Genomic DNA, 22,817 nt, shown 5'->3' with positions numbered 1-22,817 from the left:
GGCCGTGATTTCAGCAGGTTTCATTTCACATGGAATCCCTCTTATGGTGTTGACCATTACTTTCCAATCATTTATATCTTGTTCATGGCTGCAATTGAATCACTATCACTATCACTCTCACTCTCTCTTTCTCTCTCATTACATAGAGTGCTGGTATAACAGTTTATTTGAAGTATCCCACTGTTGAGGTGAACCTATAAATGTTTCAATATTATGAATATGAAGTACTGTTTTCATTCACAACTACGCCCCGGGATCCACCCCATCTTGGCTGTGACAGTAACAGCACTTAAATCTTCTCTGAGGTATGGTGCATTCAGAAAGTATTCAGACCCCTTGACTATTTCCACATTTTGTTACGCTACAGCCTTATTCTAATATTGATGAAAATATTTGTTTTTCTTAACAATCTACACACAATACCCCATAATGATGAAGTGAAAAATGTTTTTTCGAAATTTTTGCAAATGCGTTAAAAATACATTTAAAAAACACCTTATTTACATAAGTGTTCAGACCCTTTGCTATGAGACTCGAAATTGAGCTCAGGCACATCCTATTTCCTTTGATCATCCTTGAGATGTTTCTACAACTTGATTGGAGTCCACCTGTGGTAAATTCAATTGATTGGACATGATTTAGAAAGGCACACACCTGTCTACATAAGGTCCCACAGTTGACAACGCATGTCGGAGGAAAAACCAAGCCATGAGGTCGAAGGAATAGTCCGTAGAGCTACGAGACAGGATTGTGTCGAGACACAGATCTGGGGAAGGATACCAAAACATTTCTGCAAAATTGAAAGTCCTCAAGAAGACAGTGGCCTCCATCATTCTTAAATGGAAGAAGTTTGGAACCACCAAGACTCTTCCTAAAGCTGAGCAATTGGGGGACCTCCCTTGGTCAGGGAGGTGACCAAGAACCCAATGGTAACTTTGACAGACCTCCAGAATCCCTCTGTGTAGATGGGAGAATCGGCCATTCCGATTAATCGGTCGACCTCTAATCCAGACCTTATGAAAGTTGCCCTAGTATACCCTTAAACTTGTAATAAATCAAATCTAGTGATACATAACTTGACATTGTGGGAGGATAACCAACCTTCCAATTAATGGAAATGCACTTCTTAGCCGCTATAAATTCTTGGTTACACAGTTTCCTCAGATAAGTTTCCAGTATCAACGTTTCCAAGCAAACAAAAACAGAGAGAAGGTGTAACGGCTTTCTTCTATCTCCTCCTCGGACGAGGAGGTGTAGCAAGGATCGGACCAAAATGCGGCGTGTAGATTGTGATTCATGTTTAATGACAAACACACTAAACACAAACACTACAAAAACAATAAACGTAATGAAAACCGAAACAGCCTATACTTGTGTAAACTAACACAGACCAAGGACATCAGGATACTAAGGACAATCACCCACGAAACACCCAAAGAATATGGCTGCCTAAATATGGTTCCCAATCAGAGACAACGATAAACACCTGCCTCTGATTGAGAACCACTTCAGACAGCCATAGACTTCACTAGAACACCCCACTAAGCTACAATCCCAACACACCACATACAAAAACCCATGCCACACCCTGGCCTGACCAAATAAATGAAAATAAACACAAAATACTTTGACCACGGCGTGACAGAAGGGAGAATCTGTGGACATGCTGAGATAAAAGAACATATGCATAACATATGCAAATATATCCCTTTGGGGTTGTATATGGAATGACATGACTGCACGTATTTCAGTTTCACTGGCATATAGTACGTTCTATGGATGGCCTTAAACGACAGTAATTTATGTCTGAGATTATATGAACATGACTGGGCATTCAAACATATCTGTATCCATTCATCATCATCATCCATAGCTTATACCAGGTCTCCTCACATTTTAGTTTTACATGTTTTTGTTTTGTGTCATCAAGAAAAGCTTTTATCAAACCTTGATACAGTTTGGATATCAACTGTGGAGGTTTGTCAGACTGCCTTAAAACATTATCTGGCTTGTCCAGTGTTTTGCTGCACAGAGAGAATAAAGTGTTGTGTCTGCAAAAATGTATTTCCCTTCCATGGCCTGCCCTGGCCACCTGACCCTGCTGAGATCCCTGTCGCCATCTGATCCTCCTAAAATGAGGCATGATAAAGAATTACATTGGTGTACATTTAGAAATATTATACAATAATAGAATCAATGGTTCAATATTAGAAATGACCATTATTCCCAGATCCCAGACTGTAGCTTTAAACTGCTGTCCTGTACAGATCCACAGATGATGCAAACTCCATTGCACTCCATAATGCCCTTTCCCACCTAGACAAAACACCTATGTGAGAATGCTATTCATTGTGTGCTCAGTCCCCTCCTGTACAACCTGTTCACTCATGACTGCACGGCCAGGCACGACTCCAACACCGTCATTCAATTTGCCGATGACACAGTGGTAGGCCTGATCTCCAATAATGACGAGACAGCCTGTAGTGCCAAACAACAACCTCTCCCTCAACGTGATCAAGACAAAGGAGATAATTGTGGACTACAGGAAAAAGAAAACTGAGCACGCCCCCATTCTCCTCGACGGGGCTGCAGTGGAGCAGGTTGAGAGCTTCAGGTTCCTTTGTGTCCACATCAACAAACTAACATGGTCCAAGCACACAAAGACAGTCGTGAAGAGGGCACAACAAAACCTATTCCCCCTCAGGAGACTGAAAAGATTTGTCATGGGTCCTCAGATGCTCAAAAGGTTCTACATCTGCACCATCGAGAGCATCCTGACTGGTTGCATCACAGCCTGGTATGGCAACTGCTCAGCCTCCGACCGCAAGGCACTATAGAGGGTGGTGCGAACGGCCCAGTACATCACTGGGGCCAAGCTTCCTGCCATCCGGCACCTCTATATCAGGCGGTGTCAGAGGAAGGCCCTAAACATTGTCAAAGACTCCAGCCACCCTAGTCATAGGTACCGGAGCGCCAAGTCCAGGTCCAGGTCCAAGAGGCTTCTAAACAGCTTCTATCCCCAAGTCATTAGACTCCCGAACATCTAGTCAAATGACTACCCAGACTATTTGAAGTGTCCCCCCCCCTCTCACCCCCTCCTTACACTGCTACTCTCTGTTATCATCTACGCATTGTCACTTTAATAACTTTACCAACATGTACATACTACCTCAAATAACCGGTGCCCCCGCACATTGACTCTGTATCAGTACCCCCCTGTATATAGTCACGGTATTGTTTTTTCACTGCTGCTCTTTAATTACTTGTTACTTTTATCTTGTCACAAACCGGCTCAAAGCCCGTAACAAAAGGGAGACAACGTGGAGATAAGGAGTAACAAAATATATATTTATTAAATAAAGTAAATTAAGCACAATTTACAATGGTGTGTGTAATCAGTAATCAGTAGTGTAAGTGAGTGTTTTGCATGCATGAATGTGATAATGCAGGGTGTTGAAAGGTGCCAAAGCAAACAACCAAAAGGCCACCAAGATTCACAATGTGACTAATACAATTTGTGTAACTAATACAATTTGATTTGTAGCTACTGTAGGTCTACCCATCAATTCAAGATGGAACTTTGTATCATTCACTGATATTGTTAATACAGGCATACTGCAAAATTCACCTGAGCTCCGTGGACTGGTCTTCCCTGGCTTTCTGACCCTGCTGGGACCACTGTCAACATCTGATCCTGCTAAGACAGGATCAGATGTTGTGTACTGACTGCACTAGAGGGCTGCATCCCCGCGGGATGCCTGCAGGTCTTGACAGAGATCGGGCGATCAGACAGACGACTTTGGGATGAAATTATTTTCGTTGTCCCACAGATTATTTGGAAATGGTCCTCTGTCTGCTTTGTATGCGTTAGCCTACCTATTGTATTAAAAGTACATATTTTTCGCATTATTCACACACTCAGATTTCACTGCTTCAACTTCAGTATCTTACCTCTCCTAGCTGGGCGTGAGAGTTCAATTGTGCCTAGTATGTGTGGTCTCTCTAGTGTGGGTGCCTACATGGACGGAGAATCAAGTGGCAGTTAACTTGAACATGAAATTAACTTAAATATGATTAGAGAGACCGGGTCAATCAATTACTTATATACTAATACTCTTAGCAAAAGTATTTATCTTCAACTCGCAATCTGTGGATTTTATTTGATTAGATAGATTGAAATTGTATGTTAAACATCACAGCATAGCTGAAAGATACAGTGGGGCAAAAAAAGTATTTAGTCAGCCACCAATTGTGCAAGTTCTCCCACTTAAAAAGATGAGAGAGGCCTGTAATTTTCAATATAGGTACACTTCAACTATGACAGACGAAATGGATCATCCAAATGCTCTCTAGCAAACTTCAGATGGGCCTGGACATGTACTGGCTTAAGCAGGGGGACACATCTGGCACTGCAGGATTTGAGTCCCTGGCGACGTAGTGTGTTACTGATGGTAGGCTTTGTTACTTTGGTCCCAGCTCTCTGAAGGTCATTCACTAGGTCCCCCCGTGTGGTTCTGGGATTTTTGCTCACCGCTCTTGTGATCATTTTGACCCCACGGAGTGAGATCTTGCGTGGAGCCCCAGATCGAGGGAGATTATCAGTGGTCTTGTATGTCTTCCATTTCCTCCCACAGTTGATTTCTTCAAACCAAGCTGCTTACCTATTGCAGATTCAGTCTTCCCAGCCTGGTGCAGGTCTACAATTTTGTTTCTGGTGTCCTTTGACAGCTCTTTGGTCTTGGCCATAGTGGAGTTTGGAGTGTGACTGTTGTGGACAGGTTGTGAACAGGTGTCTTTTATACTGATAACAAGTTCAAACAGGTGCCATTAATACAGGTAACGAGTGGAGGACAGAGGAGCCTCTTAATTAAAGAAGAAGTTACAGGTCTGTGAGAGCCAGAAATCTTGCTTGTTTGTAGGTGACCAATAGTGCCATACATGTGTAACGGATGTGAAATGGCTAGCTAGTTAGCGGTGGTGCGTGCTGGTCCTGTTTCAATCGGTGACGTCACTCGCTTTGAGCCCTTGAAGTAGTGGTTCCCCTTGCTCTGCAAGGGCCGTGGCTTTTGTGGAGCGATGGGTAACGGGGCGAGGGGACAGACGTAAAGTCTATACTGTTACACATGCATTCAAACATATTCAGTTTGCCTTGCTGTTATGATTTATGTTGTCCTTGATGTCTTTTGCAATGTTGTTTTCTATTTTCCTTTGTCTTTTTTCTCTTTTGCACATTTTGTTGGTGCATGGGGGGGATGGAATTATTTTATTTATAATTTTTTTCTCAGGGGGATGGTCTGTGGGTGGGGGTTTGGATGGTTGAGGGGCAGCTCTTGGGGAACTGTGGGGGGATCTTGGAGGGCTACTGGCCTGGCTGTTGGGAGCTTGGGCCGGGTCCCCATTTTTGACCTTGTGGGAGATCTGTCAACGTGCCTTTGAGCAGGGCGTTGAGCCTGGTTGCTTCTTGAGCAGGGCGTTGATCCTGGTTGCTTCTTGAGCAGGGCGTTGATCCTGGTTGCTTATTGAGCAGGGCGTTGACCCTGGTTGCTTCTTGAGCAGGGCGTTGATCCTGGTTGCTTCTTGAGCAGGGCGTTGACCCTGGTTGCTTCTTGAGCAGGGCGTTGATCCTGGTTGCTTCTTGAGCAGGGTGTTGACCCTGGTTGCTTCTTGAGCAGGGTGTTGACCCTGGTTGCTTTTGTGTGTCGCTCTGGATGGGAGGCTGTTAGATGACTAATGTGATGTAGTTGTTAAGCGGCTTCGCTGTTTTAAATATTCAATAAAAAAATATATAATAATAAAAAATATGAAAAATAATATGATTAGACTGTAGTTTACTACAGTGTCTGTAAATAAATATGGATAATGGAAAGAAGTGGAGGGAACTCACCAATGTGAGTCAAAGTGCAATCAAAAAATGTAATCATCATTGAAAAGGAAAAGGCACAACGCGCACATAGGTTAGGCTACTATGGTGAGCGATCACTGTGCCTTTTCATTTTTTATTAAAATTGATTACCCATTTTATTTGTCTCTGCGTGCAAATCGTCCTCCTTAAAGGTAGGCTATATCCAATAGGCCCATGCAAAACGTAGCAAGTGTTGCTGTCATCATTCTTCCTGCTTCCAATTCAGTAGTCATACCTGTGAGATCAGGTGCACTTGTGGTCTCAATTAAATAGAGTAGGGCTATAGCCTATACATGGACGGAGGGACGGGCAGTTATCTTTCCAAGGAAATGTACTTCCTATAGGTCTATGATTAGGCTATAGTTTACTATATTGCCTAGAAATATGACAGAATATTGATCACCCATATTTCTCCATCTGAAAATCTTCCCACTGCTAACAGGTAGGCTAGAAAAATAGCTCAAGAGAAAGTGCAAGTCTCTTCAACTCTGCTCTCTTCAAACTACATCATTTTGGCTGACATAGCCCAATAAAAGCAATATAAGGGCCATGTGAGAATCTCTGGTAATTGAATCTATTTCCGAAGTTATTTTTGAGCGTTTGATATTGCCTATGGGGTGCAAAATTGCTGGAACTATGGCCGGCAAGTGAGCTGCGTCACATACGCCTAAAATAACATTGTGGGACTGTGGTTGGGTTTGGGACCAGTTCTTGCAGTAGCAGGTAGGAGTTGGACAGACAGCCAGTGGGAGCAGTAATGTTAGAGTTGTTTATTACTGTGTGAAAAGTAGGGAATTAGCTAGGGAAACTGACAGATCAATAACGTTACATTGCCATACTGACTAATTAAACTAACACTGCACTGAAAAATCATCAGAATATCAATCTTCAATCATTTGGCCGGTGGTTTCATCGTTTGATTCAGGTTTAGTGTGATTGAGAGAAAAATAATAGCTAATTTTAGCCCCTTTTTGGCCAGCTCTCTTTAATGCTACATCAACTGGCGAAAGCTAGCCAAGTTAATTAACTTCTGAAACGGAACAAAAAAGGCTAGAAAACATTTCCGTACAAACAACAGCTCTTAGATAGCGATATGAGGCGGCTATTATTACTATCTGACAGATAATTAGAGGCTAGAGCTGACCTGGCTGTGGTAGCTACAAGCTAGCGTAGCTTATTCATTCACTTCAGTGGAGAGGGGATGAAACATTAGCTAACATTACATGTCAGTTACAATACTAGTTTAGCACTGCGAATAAACACTAGTTTAGCTTTTTTCTGTTAAGTTCAACAGAAGTTACCTTGCCAGCTACATCATTAAACTAAAAAGAGTAGCCAGTCTCTGCTCTGCTTTCTTTTACAACTCGTGAAAGAGCGAAACACATACACTCTGAACTATGCTCAACTCTCCCATGCTGGTCCAGCCAGCCATCCAGAAGCTTTTCCTTCATACAGCATGTCAGCCCGCTCTTTGGTGTCAGACCATCCTATATCCAGTCAGCTGAACACTCCAAACAGCCTACCAGACAGCTCGGAGGCATCCGCATGGTCTTAAAGCACACCGTTGCCACTTTTTGTATCACATTGCAATGATAACACTGTGGGTGACTAAAATGCAATTTCAGAATGTGGGAGGGACATGACCCCAGTCCCCAGTGAAAATTGCGCCCCTGGAATATACTTTATCAGCGGATGAAAGGTTAACAAAAATGTTAGTCATCCTGTAAACCTACTCTCCCCTCCCCCATGATGAATTTCCCTGAAATGGAGCTATGCACCATAAAATGAGGAAAATGGCTCTTTCAATGGACTGTAATGACTTTGTTGTTGCTAGGATGGAGGCCTTTTAGTGTGATGTACAGAAAGACTGGCCATTATTTCAACAGGTTTCATTTCACACTGGATCCCTGTTTTGGTGTTGACCATTACTTTACAATAATTGATGTCCTGTTCATGGCAGCAATTGAATCTATCTATCTTTCTCTGTCTCACACACGCAGGCACGCTCTCTCATATAAGCACGCACTCGTTCTCGCGCTCTCTCGCTCTTACTCTCCATTTCCCCTCTCAATTACTTTTTGGGGTTTTCCACAGAAGTTAAAGAAATGCAATGTCCGATAAACAACTGATGGCAAATATGAAGCATTCTGCCAGATAGACTACAATGTGCAGATTTCAGACGCGTACCGCGAGTGCAGTGTACCAGTGGCGCCATCTACAAGGTGAGCAAAGAAGAATTCGACACAGCTCCGGACTCTCTCTCGGAGGAATACGGAGTGAGGATTACACAGTTTCCTCAACGAATCAGTTGTACTATAGACAATGTCGTGGAGGTAAATTGACACCGAACCTACCTGAATGTAAGTGTTCATACCGTGTATTTATTGTAAACTATAAATGCCAATTTAGACTTTAGAAATGCGCGCTCCTGTTATCACCTGCTTGAGGATGGGCATTTATTTTAGGCGAATGTTTTGTACCATCATTACATTTATCATTGCCTTTTTATTTTAATAGATCTCTCTGTTTTCTATCTATCTATATATATTTTGGGTAGACCTATCGAAAGTAACGTAATAGTGTGAATTCCTGATAAGATAACATTTGCAATTGTTGATGGGTCTAGTGAAACGTGAAAAGGAAACTACTATATTGGCAGCATTTATAGTAACTTTATTTGAAGGTTTTACTATCTCTACCGCTCCCACTTATTTAACAGTAGCAAAAGCAGTTAATTGATAGCACGTCCTTAAGTGAATTGCTCTCCTGCTATACCAACAAATATTCCATTATTAATGTATTAATGGAGTCAAGTCCAATGCACATTGGGGGTCTTTTCTGTAAACATTCGGCACAATGTAACGTCTGTTCCTCTTTCAAACTGCTCATTGGCTGCATTGATGGTTGTAGTATTTACAGCAGAATCTCACCGATTAAAAACTCTGTATTGTATTCAACTAATGCCCATTTCTGAACAAGGAGAAACGATTACCCTTTAACGGAGTGAGCTACTGACCTTCAAGACTCACAGTGTGGTTTGCTAAAAGCTCTGGAATTATTTACCCTGGCTTTTAGACGGTGTCGTCTTACCAAACCGCTGCAATTAACTGCTGCTGCTCACTTCCAGTGCTTTTATAAGCCATTTATTCAAACATTCTAGGCCTTTACAGGTATATACTATCCAGTAGCGATGCGTGGGTAAAATCAGTGGGGAAGCCAAGCCATAAAAAAGCCATATTACACCCTACGTGTTGTGATATGTGCGTTCTTTGCTCGAGAACCTGTTAGTTCATAAGCCACACCTTTGTTTCATCACAAAAACAGAGAGCAACATCTGTCTGGTGGAGTCCACAAAGCATACAGTTAAGTTACCCGACGCTATCTGCAACCTGGTCTCAGAGCATTTCGTATTATTTTGTATGATATGTTACATTTCGTATGGTATGTATTCATTTGTGGATGTCCATCACCCATTCCGTATGATATGTTACGAATTACAATTCGTATTATTTGTAGCTAAAAGTAGTAAGTTGTTGAAAAGTTGCTAATTAGCTACAATGCTAAATTTGTCCGTTATGAGATTCAAACTCACAACATTGGTTTGCTAGATGTGTATGTGCCCACTGGAAGACAATAACATATCGAGATGCAACAACAAAAGTTTTTTTTCTGTCAATAACGTTTGGCTTTTGATGTGATGTGATTGGTGTAAAACCAAATCCAAACTGGCACTGTTAATTGATGCAACAGGACCATTCACAGTTGAGCTCACTCAGTTTAGCTCAGCGCTGATTGGCTATTATTGTATCATTTTCTTATCAAGGGAGGCCAAATTGCTGGCTGGCTTCCCTTGCATTCAGTGCTACGGGCGGCAACAATATTATACTATTTTTGACCAGACAGCATCAGATAGATGGGCTACAGAGACAGAGGGATGCTGTTTTGCTCGCTCAGATGCTTTCCCCTGTGAGATACATTCAGCCTCTTGCAAATTGAAGGACAATTATGAAACACAGAGAGACGAACGCTAAATTATTTAATAAAACAAGTTTTTGGGGAAGCCTGGCTTCCCTTGGCAACCATGAATACACGCCACTGATACTCTCCCCAATACCCAATACGTTTAATCTTTTACGTCCTTTCAAATCCCAGTTTAAAAAGGGATAGATCAGCAATTTAGATTTTTTTATTTTATTTTTTACATTAGTTTCCTCACCTTGAAAGTGGTGTATGGACAACAAATGTCTGCAATCCACACTTTGGTTTAGCTACACTAGCCACTGCAAACAATGAGCAGCATGAGCATTGTGGGATCAATGTTACAGTCACTCCTTGTCCATAGACTGGAAACAAATATCTAAATATCTAAAAATGCTGTCCCTTTAACTTGATGCGTTAGAGTACAGTACTCTCCTTATGCACTCACTTTGTATTGGGTTGTATGCTGGCACTGTACCTACTGTAGTGCACTGTACCCACTGAAACGGAGCTAGGGAGGGTTTTACCGCCTCATTGACTGTGTTTTCATGGCATCATATTAAATCATGTCCACACACAATGACTGGTGGTTGATCTCTTCCAGGTCAACCACTTATGAGGGTTCATTCAGTAGCTAGTCCTCCTGCCTCTGCCTGCCTGCTTGCAGGCCTTTCTCTCTGGGGCTGGGTCCTCAGAGAAGGGGGAAGCGCTCAGATGTTTATTCTAGCCAAGCTAGAGCCACTTGATTGCTCACAGTCTCACAAGGGGGACGTGTGATAAGCATGGACACTTAAAGCTGCAATATGTAACTTTTTGGGTGACCTGAACATGTTCAGGTAATAGATCTGTCATTGTCATGGAAAGTGAGTCTAAGAAGTGGTAGAGCTGTTCTATGTGTGCTATTTCTATGCTTTAATTTTTGCGACTTTTACTTTTGTACACCAGCTGAAAATACAATATTTGTAGTTATGGAAAATATATTTCACAGCAGTTTAGATGGTACAATTATTATTATCTTTATTTAACTAGGCAAGTCAGTTAAGAACAAATTCTTATTTTGTAACTCGTCAGCTCGGGGATTTGAACTTGCAACCTTCCGGTTACTAGTCCAATGCTCTAACCACTAGGCTACCCTGCTGCCCCGCTTCTCTACACTATACTTTCTTGTTTTGTCACATAAACTGATATTAGGTGAACTATTCAAATTTTAGAAACCAGGAAATTGCGGAATGATTTCTGCACAGTGCAGAAATGTAATAGCTTGACAAGTGAAGTAGTTATCACCAAATAACGAGCGGGGAGCCTCCGCCGGCCCAACCACAGCTTGGTCTAATTGAATATGGTTTTCCAGGCAGAGCTGGATTGCCTGCTTAAGTGTTGTCATTTGACTGTAGTCTCTAATTTGTTGTGCAGGCCACTGAGGTAGACGTTCCACTGAGAATATGCCATGAAAAGGCTTTTGACGTGTTTTCAGGTCTCTTGTGGAAGGCCAGAGCGTCAAGCGTGCACTCTGAACACTGAATGAGACGGGTAGGGCTAAAGCTTAAGAGGGTGTGAACGATGCTGAATGGGTGTAGACAAAGAAGAGCTCTTCACTAGATACCAAAACATTCAAAGGCCATTTTTTCAAAAGTGAGTTTACAAGTCTATCAACTTTCAAAGCAGAATTGCTTTCCCATTGTTCCTCAAAAATATAGTGTATGATATACCATTTTGTAGTGCTGAGTCTCTACTTTTATCCAATGTAAAAAAAAAACACAAAGTTGCTACATAAGACCGATTCCAGGTGGTGAGTCACATATGCTACTGTAAAAGCTCCAAATGCTTTAGAGGGAAAACATCTTCCCATTGTTCAGGCATATCACCATCCCTCATAAAGCTAACCGGAATTTACATTGAAACAATCCATCTAGTTACATCTCCCATGCTTGTTTGTGTTCTTTTAGTAAAGCAACAAAAAAAAGATTTGTATATTCAAATATTAAAGGACTAGCCTCCTTATGCCCATCTGTTTTTTTTAGTTTTGCTTTGTGACAGCTGTGACCAATACCATGCCTTATTTACATTTTTAAGTCCGATTTTTCATATTATAGAATTTCAAATGTTTCATTCTGGTTTTCAGGCTTAATGACCTTTGCTGCTGTTTCTGACATCCCAGGTTTAGTACCTTGGTAGGGGTTTATTCCATTTCAGCTTGCTCTGTTCAGAAAAGTAATTCATGCTGAACTGACTCTATTAACATTGGGATTAGGGGTGTTAACGGTTAACCGTTAATCGGCCCCAAAATACGCTTGACCGCTCATGCTTATCGGTTTATAGGTGCATTTGCATGATTTAGTGGCATTAAATTGGCCACTAAATGGTATTTTAGTTAGTCGTCATGTATCTTATTTATCACACGCACACAGCATACATACAGCATACATACTGTACAGAGCCTAGTTTGAGGAGAAGAATAGCCTATTACCTGTCCGCTGGTATTGGAGTGACACGTGTTTTTATAAGCCCAGTCATTGTGCATTGCGCAACAAATAACTATTCTAAATGCAATTGCGTGTTAAAAACTGTTTTGATGGCCACGATTTAAGAGGTGCTTGTAATTTAAGCACGCATCCCATTTGTCATTCGACTGCATAGGCTATAGTCAACAGTAGGCGGCTATCAGCGGGTCACCCACCACTTTGCCACATGAGCTTGACGCAGTATAATTGTTTGAAACCTGAACGTTTTACTTTACTTCAAATAATGAGGCATTTCTTACCTTACTTCAAAGTAGCCTAGTGAAAATCCAACCTTCATGCCATTAACCATCGTTTCTCTACTGTTCTATTGGTTTTCATATCAACTTTCTTTCGTTGTCCAGAAGCCAAAGGCACAATCCTAGCCATGTTAGTTTTTAGAATCCCCATTTTTGTAAGTTTCAAACTGAGATTTTCATCTCTGTCACAAATGGAATCGCTCGCATTAGGTTCACTGTTTAGAACAGTGTTTTCCTGTGAATTGCATTTTGGGAAATGTTTGAAAATTACTTGCCCCCCCCCTCCCACCCTGCCTAGCAACAGGTTGGTTGTCATTCCCCACTCCCCCATATCTCTATCTGCTCACCCGCCCCACCACCACTTATCCCCTAAGACCCCCCCCCCCACTCCCATAAACATTCAAGGTTGCTTGTCAACCGTGGATGTTTTTACATCCTCACTCCCTCCCTCCTCCTGGCGACCCAGAGAAAACCCTCCCCATACCATACCACCCCTTCCCTGTGGGCCTGAAAGCATGCATAGTATTTTCTGTTGGTCACATCATTTTACTGTTTGGAAAGTTGTTTACCGTTTGTTGACCGGTTAATGAGGGTTGGCTAGTTGACCGAAATTTGCATCCCTAGTTGGGATTGATTGAACTGTACAGTCTGTCTCAGTGTCTCAGATGTGTTATGTAAACGGGATTACCATGTAAGAAACCATACTAACAGATATTTCAAAACCTCTTTGACCGTGTCTCTGTACACCTTTGTGTAAAGATTTAAACACGTGTCTCCAATGACCCGCTAGAACAAAGAAGCAGCTTCACAAGAGAGGAACGCTGTGACAGAATACATTGTGTTTACAGAAACACGGATGGTGACTTCATAGACAACAAGCATTTCGAGATGGCGTCAGGTTGGCAGCACTTTCACAAAGACATCAGAGAGGGAATACAAGCCTCCGAGTCGTCTGCACTCCGTGTGCACCTGCTACCAGCACTTTGCCTAATCTGCAGGCCATCGATTACACAGCACTCTGAAAATGTAAGTGCATGTGGATGAAATATCATATGGGAAGAAAGCCTCGGGGTTAGAGGAGGAAGATTTCTTCTTCCGTGGTTTGGAAAGTGCAGTCATAGATCCAGGGTACTTTGTCCATGAGTGCTGTTGTGACAAACATGATTTGTATGGTGAATGTGAGGGGCAATGGATTGGCATAGCAAAAGGGTTGGTTTCGTTTGGGTGAAAAATGATGGTGGAAAATATCTAATCTATCTAAAAAAAAATCAAATTGAGGGACCATTTCTAAAGGGGCTGCGGACTATCCTTCCTGTCAAGAGGTTGTTTTTCTTTCATATTCACTGGCATGGGGAACGCTGCTTGTAAACTGGAGGATTTCCTGACTTTGAGTGGTGTTTTAAACAAAAGATGGGAAAAACACACATAGCAAAACATGCCAACTTGAGTTAGTACTGCCTCAGATTCTCTGGCACTTCACATAAACCTTTTATGGTCGGCTAGGCCTCTTTCCACCTTTTTAAACAGTAAACAAAATGTGTCCTTTCTCACCCCTATTTTCTCACTGTGAGGACAGAGGAAAGCTTGTTGGGGACTTGTATTCTTGACCGTTAATCAAGTAATGTTTGGTTAATTTGGGCACCTGTCCCGCACTTCCTTTTTGGTAATATAAAGCTCATTCTGGTTAAGAGCTCCCATGGGGATCACACAGCGGGTTACTAATGTACACGCAGACAACACACACACATGAACTAGGGAGCACCGTGCTCATCAACCCACAACAGCACCATAGTCTGTGTATTACGGTCATGTCTCATTAGGTTTCATTCTCTATCCAGCCGCCTGAATGCCTGGCCCTGGTCACCAGCATTATGAGAAAGGACTTTACACAAACAGTATGAATTAGAGCTTTGATCTCCAATAATTTAGTTTGGTTTGACCTTTTATGACCTCATGACATGCTGCTTGTTTCCCCCAGGATAGTACTAATAACTAAACTAAACTAAGTTTGACAGAACAGGAAGGTACACAGGGACTGACAAATCCCCGGCGGCACCCATACCCCCAGAGCCAGTCCTCTCTTCATCGAAGTGATCTATTTGCACTCTGGCATTCGCCTTGTAGTACCACCATGTATTTCCTCTTGCAGGCAGCCGTTTTATTTGTCTAGGAAGTGTCAGTGGCATTCTTCCACTGTGTACTCTGTGTCTGCTACCATTTCAAGCCTGTCAACCAGCAGGCTGATAACAGTTACTAGTGGGACTTTGGCTCAGGGAGGATTTCAAAGCCTGAATTCAGACTCAAACAAAAGCAGCTTTCAGCTGTGATTACTCAAACTCATAAAGTGCTGGCGTTTACAAAAATCCCACAGATTCTTCTGTGGGATCTTTGGCATCCTACCTCAGAGAGAGGAAAGGGTGATATGTCAGTTGTCTTGTAAGAACCTCAAAGGGTCTGCAGCTCAGAGTGTGGCCACAGTCCAACACGCAATAATTCATTTCCGGCACAACAAGCTGATTGGACCAAATTAAGGCTCAGCCAATAAAACCCTCCGGTGGGAATTTGAATGGAAAATGCGGCATTTTTATTGAAGTCATTAATTTTCTCTGCAGGAAGCCTGCCCAGGGCTTTATAGAGACCCGACGTTGGCTCTCCAGCCGAGCGTGAAATGAGCAGCCTGCTAGGCCAGGATTAAATACCTGCTCTCTGCTTAGGGCCAAGTGAAGGTTGCTGCAGCCGACACCGCACACGGGCTGGGCTCCCCCTCATCAGTCACAGGCTGTATTAAGTCACAGGGGTGATGCAGGGAGCTAAGGACACTGTGCTGCAATGGTTTGCACTGCAAACATGGGGGCCAAGGGGGATGGCAGCTGAACTTGCCCTTCATCTCATGGACAGTACAGTATTTCAGATCATAATGTCTGTGGAATGGGATGAATGGGTAGCTGACCTCTTATTAAACCTTTATTTAACAATGTGTCGGTCACTTTAAATTGACAGACTTTGTCATGGTATGAAAGAACAGATGGCCACCATCCAAACACAGGTCAGCGTTCGAGATAGTAGAGAAATGATAGAACGTTTCGGGTAGCCTTCCAGGGGCTTCCCACAATAAGTTGGGTGAATTTTGGCTAATTCTTGCTGACAGAGCTGGTGTAACTGAGTCAGGTTTGTAGGCCTCCTTGCTCGCACACGCTTTTTCAGTTCTGCCCACAAATTTCTATAGGATTGAGATCAGGGCTTTGTGATGGCCACTCCAATACCTTGACTTTGCTGATGTCTTGAGATGTTGCTTCAATATATCCACATAATTTTCCTGCCTCATGATGCTATCTATTTTGTGAAGTTCACCAGTCCTTCCTGCAGCAAAGCACTTCCACAACATGATGCTGCCACCCCCGTGCATCATGGTTGGGATGATGTTCTTCGGCTTGCAAGCCTCCCCCTTTTTCCTCCAAACATAGCGATGGTCATTATGGCCAAACAATTATATTTTTGCTTCATCAGACCAGAGGACATTTTTCCAAAAAGTATGATCTTTGTCCCCATGTGCAGTTGCAAACCATAGTCTGGCTTTTGTATGGCGGTTTTGGAGCAGTGGCTTTTTCCTTTCTGAGCAGCCTTTCAGGTTATGTTGATATAGGACTCGTTTTACTGTGAATATAGATACTTTTGTACCTGTTTCCTCCAGCATCTTCACAAGGTCCTTTGATGTTGTTCTGGGATTGATTTGCACTTTTCGCACCAAAGTACGTTCATCTCTAGGAGACAGAACGCGTCTCCTTCCTGAGCGGTATGACGGCTGCCTGGTCCCATGGTGTTTATACTTGCGTACTATTGCTTGTACAGATGAAGGTGGTACCTTTAGGCGTTTGAAAATTGCTCCCAAGGATGAACCAGACTTGTGGAGATCAACAATTTTTTTTCTGAGGTCTTGGCTGATTTATTTTGATTTTTCCATGATGTCAAGCAAAGAGACAATGAGTTTGAAGGTAGGCCTTGAAATAAATCCACAGGTACACCTCCAATTGACTCAAATTATGTCAGTTAGCCGATCAGAGGCTTCTAAAGCCATGATATCATTTTCTGGAATTTTCCAAGCTGTTTAAAGTCACAGTCAGCTTAGTGCATGTCAACTTTTGACCCACTGGAATTGTGATACAGTGAATTATAAGTGAATTAAGCAATTATAAGCAATTTTTTGAAAAATGACTTGTGTCATTCACAAAGTAGATGTCCTAACCGACTTGCCAAAACGATAGTTTGTTAACAAGAAATGTGTGGAGTGGTTGAAAAACGGGTTTTAATGACTCCAACATAAGGGTATGTAAACTTCCAACTTCAAATGTAAATACTCAATGAGTAATGATAACATGGCTGTATACACAGGGTACCAGTACCAAGTTGATGTGCAGGGGTACGAGGTAATTGAGGTAGATATGTACAATCAACAGGATAGATAATAAACAGTAGCACACATTGGTGTGGCTGGCTTCCGTTTAAGCAAGCAGTGTTTTAAGAAGCAGTGCGGCTTGGCAGGTCGTGTTTCGGAGGACACATGACTCTCGACCTTTGTCTCTCCCGACTCTATTGGAGAGTTGCAGCGATTAGACAGGATCTTAACTACCACTTGGATATCACGAAATTGGGCAGAAAAAGTCATAATAATATACAGTGGCGAGAACAAGTATTTGATACACTGCCGATTTTGCAGGTTTTCCTACTTACAAAGCATGTAGAGGTCTGTAATTTTTATCATAGGTACACTTAAACTGTGAGAGACGGAATCTAGGTGTGCAAACCTGGTCAAGAACTACAGGAAACGTATGATCTCTGTAATTGCAAACAAAGGTTTCTGTACCAAAATTTTTGTTCTGCTTTTCTGATGTATCAAATACTTATGTCATGCAATAAAATGCAAATTAATTTCTTAAAAATCATACAATGTGATTTTCTGGATTTTTGTTTTAGATTCCGTCTCTCACAGTTGAAGTGTACCTATGATAAAAATTACAGACCTCTACATGCTTTGTAAGTAGGAAAACCTGCAAAATTGGCAGTGTATCAAATACTTGTTCTCCCCACTGTATATATATATATATATATATATATATCTATATATATCATTGTGTTTCATAGGTACTGTAGTAACCTAGGTGAGCCAAAGTGTGACATATGGTGAACTAAGTTTGTGTGTGTGTCCTCTGCATGGGAGATGTGTATGTTTGCTCTTATGACCTTTACCAAGACAAAATCCCGACATAATCCTAATTAGGGAGCTAGGTGCATGTCGACGACTGAGCACACCACATAGTCTAGACGGTGATAACTGCCCTGACACCTCGACTACCCCTATGGTTAGCAAGGCTGTAATGGTCTACTGTGTCGTCATGCCTCCAACGCCCATTCTGAGCTGCACTACATCTATGAAATAGGAACTGAAACCAGGGTGTCTGTTGAGCAGCTAACATGTTGCTTCCTATGATCTTATAATAGAAACAGGATCTCATGCACATGAAAGACGTATTTTTGACGACCCTATCGAGCCCACGTTTCAGCTGATCAGTGAGTCGGATGAAACAGAAAGAAACAGATGAGACCACGATCAAAAAGCCAGCCTCTGTAAAGTAGAGCATTGTTTTTGTCAGAAGAGTAGAGACTGGGTAATGAATGTGTTCCTGACCTGGTTTTAGCGCCTCTTATCCATCTCCCTCTCGCTGTTCCTCGCTAAATTGAATTTTCTTGCTCCTGGTTGGGTTTGGGGCACTTTTTATCTTGATATTTTCAGCAACCACCTCATCTTTGATAGAAATGACAAACACACACACACGCACACAAGCACGCACACACACACACACACACGCACACACAAAGCTTTGGTCTTATGACATTCAACGACTCATACTTAAAGACAGTGCGGTCAGAGTGAGTGATGATAATTATGATAACTATCTCTTGCCCACCGTACTAAGTTTGGATTGCTTGTTGTGCCACCTATTTGTTGGTCATGACTCTGTTACCACCGTTGCGGTTTTGTTTGGCCGTGTAATGTACTCTGATGAGTACTATACGTTCAGAAAGGAATGCTTTTGTGCCTGAGTCTGCCCTAGTGGTTAGCCCTCTAGACAGTACACCACTGGCGACGTGGGTATGAATCCCGTCTCAGTCCTTCCTCTCTATATGTTTCCCCGTCATTGTAAGTAAGAGTTTGTTCTAAACTGACTTGCCTGGTTAAATCCAATTAAAATGTAGCCTCCATTTGTCTAAAAAAAACAATGAAATATATTAAAACATTCTGGCTAACAATTAAGTACTTTACTGTGATTGTTTTCAATTAAAAAATGTTTTAAAAAAATGAACTGAAATAGCTTCTTAGCGAAGAGCAATTTCTGAAGCAAGAATTTTGCTAGGACTGTCTGGGAGTGGTCTGAGTGGGGAGGGGAAACTGAAAACTCTATGTTATTGGCAGAGAGGTTTGGAACTCTCTTATTGGTCTATTAACTCATTTCAAATCAAATCAAATGTTATAGTTTACCCCCTGATGATGTCACCAGGCAGGCCAAAACTTTCTGAGCATTGCTGTGTTATGGTACAGTACATTAAGAAAATAACACCCACGCACTCTGATGGCTCCTAAGCAACACATGTAATAGATACCAACAGTTTGACAGCTATGCTACCCTCATCAGGGTTTCATCTTGTACAGTATACTGTATGTTGTGATGTCACAATAACTATTTCCAATGGCAGCTGGACTTGAGATGGCCATGTGTAGCCCTAGTGTACAGCTGCATCCTGTGGGTTTAGAATCAGTGAGGCAAGTAAATCCCTCTAAAGAAGATTCTTATCTTTCGACTTTCATTTCTTTTGATGAAAAAGATGTGTGATTCATAGCTAGACGTATGAGTGGCAGCGTCTGTATTCTGTTGGTTAGATATTATTTTTCCACTCCCCCAGTTATTATGTCAGCGGCAGCTGCTAGCTTGAGTTATGTCACGTCATTTCCTACCCACTTCCTACCCATTTCCTACCCACAAGGCACACACGTTGTTTCAGCGTAATTTGTCGACGTAATTGTGACGTGGAATCGACGTGGAAAATACATTGGGATTAGAAAAAAAGCCATATCATCCAGCACTGTTTTCATCTCATTTCAACCAGCGTTGTAAACATTGAAATTAGGTTAAAATGTCAACTTAGAAACATTGACTTAACCGGACTAACATGTTGTTACATCAATCTAATTTCAACATAATCATCAGAACTATGTATACGTTGAAATTGCGTTGAAAATTCCACATAGAAACGTAACTTTTTTCTTTTCTGTTTCATCCTATATTCAATATACACTGAGTATACAAAACATTAAGACCACCTGCTCTTTGATTACATAGACTGACCAGTTGAATCCAGGTGAAAACTATGATCCCTTATTGATGTCACTTGTTAAACCCACTTCTATCAGTGAAGATGAAGGGGAGGAGACAATTTAAAGAAGGATTTCTAAGCCTTGAGACAATTGAGACATGGATTGTGTATGTGTGTCATTCAGAGGGTGAATGGGCATGACAAAATATTTAAGTGCCTTTGAACGGGGTATGCTAGTAGGTGCCAGGTGCACCGGTTAGTGTCAAGAACTGCAACGCTGCTGGGTTTTTCTCACTCAAGTTTCCTGTGTGTATCAAAAATGGTCCACCACCCAACGGACATCCAGCCGCCAACTTAACACAACTGTCGGAAGCATTGGAGTCAACATGGGCCAACATCCCTGTGGAACGCTTTTGACACCTTGTAGAGTCCAGTCCATGCCCCAACGAATTTAGGCTGTTCTGAGGGCAAAGGTGTAGGGGGGAACTCAATATTAGAAAGGGTTTCTGAATGTTTGGTATACTCTGTGTATATTGGGGTGGTTGACAGTATGTAGAATATCATATTTGATTAGACATATTTTATTTGAGTTAGAGGAGTTACTTTTAACTATTCAATGTTATTCAAAGTTCAACATAATCTCAAACACCCCAATATAGGCTATATTGAATATACAGTAGGATGAAAATATTTTGTACATTTCTGTGGGATTTTCATTGAAATTTAAATGTATACATTGTTCTGATGATTATGTTGAAATTAGATTGATATAACAACCGGTTAAGTCTATTTAAGCTGAGGTTGTACCCTAATTTCAATGTTTACAACGCTGGTTGAAATGAGATGAAAACAATACTGGTTGATGACTTACTTAAAATTCAATGTATTTTTCGTGTTGGGTCCACATCATGTTGGGTGAAAAATTGGGTTTTTGTTACACCCTCTTCTTTTTTTTACCAGAAAATGAACATCCATTCGGTAATTTGTCATTTTCAATGATTTGTAATGTTTTGAGCTAGTATGTATTCAAATGTTGTATATATGATATAATAATTAACAGATTGCATTTTGCACTCCCTCCCCCGTCTTCTCAAGATGTTTTGACCCCTCTAAAGTTTTTGCTTCACTCCCGCACGACACTGTTTTGCTTCCGTGCAGTTAGAAAGCACTCGTGTGCTGTAGTTACATTTGTATCGTTGTTTAATGTCCGATGCACTCAGGGTGTTGTCGCATATCATTTTAGCTGCGTGCGCCCCAAGCAAATTAATTGGATCCTTTCACGTTGCCTGTATGAACCATCGTGTCTGCTTTTCTGTATCACAGCCTCTGCCTCAGTGTGGCTTGCCCTTCCATCAGCCTACCAAAGGCTGCACATTTACAGGAAACTGCATGCCCAGTAGCTGTGCCTGTATGCACGGGAAATGTTTGATTTGATTAGTTTTTTTGATATTTGTATCTCGATGAAACAACTCTGCTTGGCTTGGTAAGTAATATCGACCAATTAAGCCATTTCTACTCTTGTGGCATCAAATGTGTATGCTGCTGAGAGAAGTTAAGTGTGCCTTGAATTCTAAATAAGTTACAGACAGTGGCCACATCTATCACTGTGGGTGGGATTGTCAGGGGTGGAGCAGGATATATGTGAGTCACAGGGTTGATAGGGTTTCAGGCCTGTCAATTAATTAACAGGGGTGGGATTTTCAGGAAAGGGAGAAGATTAGCAATTTAGTCCTTAAAAAACTTTTTCAATACAATTTATTTTTGTGGCAAACCTTGTAGGTCCTCTAGACCACCTGCCCAACCAGTGGGTAATCAAGTATGTATTTGGGGATGAAATTACACATACTAGAATAATGTACATTTATTATTTTATTTTTTTACATTGTTTTTAACATTGATATTTTATGTGCTTTGATTATTTGAATAATTATCGTCTCACAATCATAACTATCTGATGAGCCCATGTGTTATTCACACTTGTGGAACTGCCAATGAATGCATTCCCATTAGAATACAAAGTAAAAGTCCCAAGTTCTTCAGAGACCAGAGTCAGGGAGTTGCAGACGACATGATCCCTTTGACCTTTCCCTGTGCTCAGTCCAACACAAATAACCCTTAGCTGACCCCTCTGTTTGTTGTCTGTTTAGGAGACCTGCCAAGCCTTCTCGTAGTATCCTCTCACTGATCTGCCCTAATGAATGAATAATCATGCAGCTCAATTTTAGACCCATCTCTCTCTCTCTCTCTCTTTCTCTCTCTCCCTCTCTCCCTCTCGTTAAGTGAGGGGGAAACAGAAGCGCCTCACTCTCTCCCGGGCATTGCTGGTGGTTGATTGAACCACTGCCAGGTTCGTGATCACCATCCCTACTGTGTTTATTGTTGTGCAGCTGATTCGATAACGCAGGGTCTTTCCCACCCGACCTCAGAGAGTTGACAGAGAGGGGTCCTTGCCGAGGCCATCAGGAGGCCTATGTGTTTACGCTCATTATTAAACTGGGACCAACTGGGCCGTCCAACTGGGACGACCTGTCCAAAACACAGACTTGTGAATGCCTGCGACACTGTCCAACTGGTAATGTCACTTGTCCAACTGGTTATGTTACAGGGAGGGAACAACCATCCTTACCATTGCTAATATTAAGTAATGTTGGGTCAGTATGGTGATGGTATAGATTGCTTATCCGCACTGATCTGGTGTGAGGTCGTCACTACTATTGAGGTAAGGAGTAGGAAAAACTGATCTCAGATCTGTGCTGAAGCATATATTACCTGGAGTGTATTTACTATGTCACTTGTGTCAAAGAATATATT

The 22,817-nt window shown here is 41.8% G+C and overlaps 1 protein-coding gene across 1 annotated transcript in view; it reads left to right on the top strand.

The window, feature by feature from the left end:
- Window positions 1-8,142: 8,142 nt before the first annotated feature.
- The window catches only part of LOC139382842 (G-protein coupled receptor 4-like), a 28,231-nt gene continuing 13,556 nt past the window's right edge, over window positions 8,143-22,817 (top strand). The window contains exon 1 of the mRNA XM_071127080.1: window positions 8,143-8,262. The gene's annotated coding sequence lies outside the window, so the exon portion shown is untranslated. The remainder of the gene's footprint in view (window positions 8,263-22,817) is intronic.

The sequence above is a fragment of the Oncorhynchus clarkii genome, chromosome 24 (assembly GCF_045791955.1).
Source record: "Oncorhynchus clarkii lewisi isolate Uvic-CL-2024 chromosome 24, UVic_Ocla_1.0, whole genome shotgun sequence".
Classification (NCBI taxonomy): Eukaryota; Metazoa; Chordata; class Actinopteri; order Salmoniformes; family Salmonidae; genus Oncorhynchus; species Oncorhynchus clarkii.
Note: the sequence above shows the minus strand (reverse complement) of the source record. Positions and strands in the feature narration are given on the sequence as shown.